The sequence below is a fragment of the Crocodylus porosus genome, unplaced genomic scaffold, assembly GCF_001723895.1.
Source record: "Crocodylus porosus isolate Cpor-Errol unplaced genomic scaffold, CroPor_comp1, whole genome shotgun sequence".
Lineage (NCBI taxonomy): Eukaryota > Metazoa > Chordata > Crocodylia > Crocodylidae > Crocodylus > Crocodylus porosus.
Genome location: NW_017728910.1, coordinates 22477124 through 22483214, shown reverse-complemented (window position 1 = coordinate 22483214; position 6091 = coordinate 22477124).

The window sequence follows — 6091 nt, the reverse complement described above, 5'->3', positions numbered from 1 at the left end:
TTTTTTTTTTTTTTTTTTTTTTTAATTTTATTTTAAACGGGAAAATAAATCATTTCAAGCCCCTTTCTCCCTGCCGGGCTCCGCAGCCCCGCTCCAAGCCTCGTGGGGGGGGTGGGGGGGTGCCGGGGCCCTCCCTGCTGGGCCGGCCCCCCTGCCATCTACTTCAGGCTGGCTCAGCAACTACTCCCATCTGCTTCTCCCACCCCTGCCCCCTCCCTCCAAAAATGTTTAATGCCACGACGGTGCGAGCTGGCGAGCGGAGCCTATGGCTGGGTCCCCCTGTATTTATAGAGCGCGGGATGTTAACGAGCCGCACGTGTAATTATTAAACCAAGGATTCAATTACTCGTCATGTGATTTTGTAAATAGTTTTTTTGGCTTTTTTTTTCCGGCTCCCCCTCCTCTGCCCCCCTCCCCCCCTTCTTTCCGGAGTATAGACTGGCAGATGGAAAAGGCAGCTTTTCACCTCAACTGGAAATAAAAACCTTGCTAAATAACCCTCCTGTGTCCTGCTCTCAGAGGCCAGCCTGTGTCTGCCAGGGGAGGGCAGACAGCCCCCCAGGACACCCATACTGGGCCTGGCTAGTCGGGCTGTGCAGCGTGGGACCCCCAGCCGGACTGTGGAGTTGTTCAGAGTTGGCTCTGGCTGTGCCCCGGGGCCACGGGCAGAAGTTTCTCATTTTGGCCCTGGCCCTGAGAAGAGCAAATGGCTGCAGGGCTGGGCCGGCTGCAAGGGGGCTCTGCAGAGATGCGCAAAGCAGCCGGCCGGAGAGTCCCTGCGGGCCGCGGGCGCGCAGGTATGCCCGTACCCAGCTCGGAGGGGTCTGTCGCAGGGGGATCTCGGGCTTGAGGCAGCGAGCGAGTCGGGGGACGAAGGTGGCTGGGCCTGGCACTGGGGCCAGGGCTGAGTGCCTGGGGTGGAGAGGGAAAGAAGGCATGGGGGGAGAGCCCTGGGAGGGCATCCCATGGTCTGGGGGCCCTTTCCTTCCTGGGGGCCAGGGAGGAGGCCGTGCTTGCGGAGGTACCACTGCCTTGCTCCCACCAGGGGGCAGCACTTCCCCGGGCAGGTTTCCATTAACCTGCGTGAGCTGGGGGTGAGGGGCGAAGCCTGCTCTGTTGGGGGGCAGGATCCCTGGGGCTGGCAGAGGAGGGACCTGCCTTGTCCGGCCCCTCCAAAGATTCAGAGGAGGCCTGGCAGGAACCTGCACCCTCCAAGGGCAGGGACCAGAGCTGGTGGGAACCACCCCTGCCCCGGGGAGGAAGGGGGTAGCCCAGGCCCAGCAGGCTCCGGCTAGACGTGGCAGACCCTGCAAGAGGCATGTTACCCACCCTCTATGTAGGCACAGCTAGAGGCAGCCAGGTCCGTGCCCTCCAGCTACCCTGGCCTGGGGTGGTGGGCACCATGTGCCAGCGTTTACCCACTGCTGCTTGCTGGCCCCTCTCGGGCTCTGAGCTCAGCGTGGTGCTTCGCCCTGGGATTGCTGCTCTGGGCCCTGCCCCAGCCCAGGTAGGTGGCACAGAGCCCAGACCATGCTGGTGGCCTGGTAGGGCTCAGGGCTTGGGTCTGCGGTCCGAGTGCTGGTCCCAAGCCCCTGGATGGCTGGGAGGCAGTGAGGCCTGGATCCCTTCTCTCCCCAGGCCTGGGTGGCAGGGGCCAGCTCCCACTCTGTCTTTTATGCAGTGGGGCTGGGCTGCAGCCAGGGCCTGGGGCCTGCCATGGCTGAGGGCCTGGGCTGTGACCTCCCTGGCCACTGGCTGCCTGGGGTGCAGGGGGCATTGGGAGCAGCCTCTCCCCTGCACCAGCCCAGCCCCCAGCTCCCTTGTCGACATTGGTCTGCGGCAGCCCCGGTGCTCAGCTAGGGCCCTGCCAGCAGCACCCGGGGTGGGAACGTGGCAAGGGCAGCAGAGGTGCTGTGCCCCGTTTCAGGGTCCTTGTATGGGTCAAGTGCCTGGCACTGATGGGTGCTGGGCTAGAGGTGGCTGTCCAGCTGGTGGGGGCAGGGGGACTTTTTGCCTCCCCTTGCCCACCATGCCCCTGTGTCCCGGGCAAGCCAGCAGTGTGGGCTCAGTGGGGGTACACGCCTCCTCCCGTGCTCACCGGGGTTGAAGAGGGGTCCCAGGCTGGGCAGCTATAGCCCCTGACCTGTGGCACGTTTGGAGCGTATCTGCTCTGCTGAGCCCTGTCTGCAGAGCTGGGCCTGGGCATTGCCTTCCTCCTGGGGGCTGAGGGAGAAGGGGCTCCCAGTGCCCCTGTAGCAGGGGACGGCTTGGTGCCAAAGTCCAGGTTTCGTGCCCCCTCCAGGGGTGGCTGGCTGCTTCCCAGCAGCTGGCATCTCCCTGGGCTGGCAGCAGAGGTGTGCGTGTGCCCGAGGTACCCCACCCTGGGCTGGCACCGGAGGTGTGCGTGTGCCTGGTGCTAGCTTGGCCTTGGCAGCTGCCTCCAGAGCTCCCTGTGTCAGGAGCCACGAGCGTTGCCGCACCCTAGCGTGGTCCGATGCCCACACCCCTTGTCACCGGCAAGCTCCCAGGGCGGATCTACAGCCCGGCCGGGTCCCCTGATGGCAGCTTGGCCCTCTGCACTGGCCGAGACAGGTGAGTGCAGTGGGGCGTGGGCGTGTGCAGGCTGGTGGGAGCCCAGGCAGGTCTTGGAGTGGGTGAGCTCAACTTGGGGGGCAGGGGGTTATGCATGTTGGTAGAGGTTGCCCCCTCCCCCCTCCGCCAAGGGGCCAGGTGGTGAAGGCTGGCGCTGCGATGTACAGTCCCCAGTCAGTGCTGCTACTTTGGTGCAGAGCAAGCACTTGCCCCCTTGTGCCAGGCTGGGTGGGGGTCAGGGACCCCCAAAGCGTGGGGCTGGCTGGGCTGCTGAGGTCCAGGCGGGACTGTTTAGCATGGCAGCGCTTGCCCTGTTTACCTGCTGCAAAATCTTGCTCCAAGCATCTGACATGGGGCAGCCCTGCTGGAGGCAGAGCAAAAGGGTGTGGGGCCAGTCCCAGCAATGGGTGCAGGGCAGTGTTGGGACAGCTTGTGGGGGTGAGAGGATATCGGTGGGTCCTGACTGGCAGGGTCAGTTCCCTTCTGTTCCTGGGGTAGCCTTGGTGCGGCCTTACGTTTGCTGGCTCTGCGTGGCAATGCTTTCCCAGGGAGCTGTGCCTGGCCCGGGCCATCAGCCCGGGAAGGGCCAGCATCATCCTGGAGCGTGCTAGCTGGAGTCTGCAGTGCCTGGACCCTGCGCAGCACCTGGAGAATTGCACTCCCTGCCCAGTGCCCCCCTGGCCATGGGACCTACCTATATCCAGGGCAGGCTCTAGGGGCATAGCCCAGGCCCCTTAATGCTGGGGCAGGAGCCATCAGGTCTCCACTCCCAGCCCTGCTGCCAATAGTCCAGCCCACAGCGCTGTCCTAGCCTTGCCTTTGATTGCTCCCAGGATTGGGTGGGGGTGACCGAGGGTGGAAGTCAGTTTTGGGTGTCGCATCCTGCTCCCGTGCCATGTTTTCTTGGCTTCGCACCTGGGAGTCCCAGAAAAGGGGCCGTTGAGCCCGTGGCTTGCGGTGCAGAGGGAAGAGCCACAGCGATGCTCTTGGGGCTGGGTGCGGACCTATGAAGCTGTCTAGCTCCTGGGAGCAGCTCCCCTTGTATTTTCAGGGGTGGAGGTCTGGGTGCAGCACCTTGGGTGCTCCCCAGAGTCCTGCTAGCAGCATGTCTGTGGGGCTCTGCTTCCCAGCCCCGGTTGCTCTGGTGGCACGTGTTCCCCCAGGGCTCGTGCAGCTGGTTGCAGTGTCACGGGCTGTCCTTGGGTTTGAGTCGATGCCTGCCCTGAGCTGGGCACTGGCTTCCCCACTTCCCTGCGTCTCTGTGCTGTAGTCAGAGCGTGGGGCTCTAGGCAGCCCGTGTCGCAAGGCCTGATCCAGCCCAGGGTCTCTTGCCCTGTGGCACACGTCCCAGCTGGCCCTTGGTCCCCAGCTGTCTGCGATGCAAGCCGCGCCACCCCCCAAACCTGAGCACGGGTGCCCCATCTGTGCAGCGCTGTGCCGCGCCCGCTAGGTGGCAGCAGAGGACCGTGGCACCTGGTCGGTCTCCAAGGGGCACCAGGGGAGGTGTCTAGGGCCTTGGCTGGGCTGGCCCCTCTGGCTCCTTGTGGTTGCCCCCCAGTTGTGGTGCCTCCATGGCCTGGCCCCTGCCCCCCAGCCCAGGGCTCAGTCAGCAGGGTCCCCAGCCCCTGCCTGCCGGGGCTGCCAGCCTGGTGCCTGCTCTGCCCTTTCCAAATACCCCAGGGTGGGGCTGTCCAGGGCCGGGGCCCAGAGCAGCACACGGCGTCCCTCCAGTCGGGTGCTGCCCAGTCCTTTCCCCTCTGAGGAACCCAGGCAGCCATGACCATGGGCCCCATTAGTCTCTCCACAGCTGTGGGGTGAGGCGCTCCAGCTGGAGCCTCCTATGTGCCCAGGCCTTTGCATCCCCCCATTTCCACTCCCCTGAGAGCAGAAACTCTTTGCAGCCCCTGCAACGGCACGTTACGTGCTGGCCTGGCACATGCCCCCGCGGCTGCGGGGCTGGCCGGGCTGGGCCCTAGGTGGTCCCTCCTCCCTGACCCCTCACTGGGTTGCCTCCCTGCAGCCGGGCAGGGTCCAGCTGGAGCCTGAGGCACTTTCTTATGCCGTGGGGGTGTCCGTGCTGGGGCAGGAGCCCAGGGGTGCGGGTCCCCGTCCCTGGGTACTTGGAGACAAGCACAGGGCTGGTTGTATTGGTCATGGCAAAGGATCCCCGAGAATCCTTCCTGCCCAGGTCTTCTCTGACCCTAGCATTTAACCTGCCTGGTACCGACGGGTCTCCCGGCTCCATCCTGAGCAGAGACCCTTCATTTGCTCCAGCCACAGCCCGACCTGGAGGGTCTCCATCAGTGCTTGCCTCCCACCCCGCGGTCCCCACTCATCCCAGTCTCCTGTGCCCTGGCTAATCCTCCCCCAGCCCCTCTGCCAAAGTCCGGCGCCAGGATCAGCTGCTCTGCCTTTTGTCTAAAAATAAGCTCTTATCTTACTGTGGAAAGGTCAGGCAACAGCAGCCACCACTCCCAGTGCAGTGGAGCGGGGCTGAGGCTGGGGCAGGGCGGGGTGGGGGTGTGGCCGCCCTGGGTTGGGTGCGCGGGCTGGGGAAGGGCCTTGGCGGGGGCAGGGAAACGGGGCTGGGTGGGGGTGCGGGTGCGGGTGTCAGGCAGACGGAGCACCTACAGCGCGAATCCCTGTGTCTACTGGGTGGGTCTGTGCATCTGGCCTAGCCCTTCCCTGCCCGCTTTGCTGAGGAAGTGGGTCCTGCGGGGGGCAAAGAGGCTCTGGGTAGCAGACCCCGCTTGTGGAGGTGGGCAGGAGGATGTTGCGGGGGAGGAGGGGTCAGAGCAGCAAAGAGCCTCCGGGTGAAGCCAGGGCATTGGGGCAGGTTCACCCAGGGCTGCTCACTCCCCAAATCCCCAACTTTCATTGGAGAGGGGCTCTGAGGCTGCCCGGGGTGGGCAGCTGTGGGGTTTGTCCTGGCTAGGAGAGCACAGCACCCCCCCAACCAGCGGGGAGGTGCAGCTGGGGCCTGGGGCTTGCTGAGCCTTCCTGGCTGCGGGACCAACCCCCCGGCTGGGAGCTTTCAGCCGCTAGGAGCCTCAGGCCTTGCCCCCACCGCAGGCACCATCCTGCAAGGGTTGGCACAGGGGCAGAGCAAGCCTGTCCTGGCCCTGCAGGTCTGCTCCCCACCCAGGAGGGGCAAGTGCCTGGTGGCTGTCCCATGGGGGTGGTATTGGGCGCCCAGAGCAGCGGCACATGTGTCCTGTCCTTTCAGGCCCTTTGCTGGCATCTGCGAGAGCCTCTAGCAGCTGGGCATGCTTCAGGGAAGGAGCAGCTTTTCTTTGGAGGCCTTGCTGGAGAAATGTGGCTACTCAAGGCTGCCTTAGCTGCTGTGCCCACAGACACAGGCCCCTCCAGCCCTTCCCTGCTCCTCTGTGGGCCCCTGGGCTGGCTGGTAGGGGTTTCATACCTTCTAGGGTCGGAAGGGACCTGAGCAGATCATCTAGTCCGACCCCCTGCCATGGCAGGAAAGAGTACTGGGGTCAAA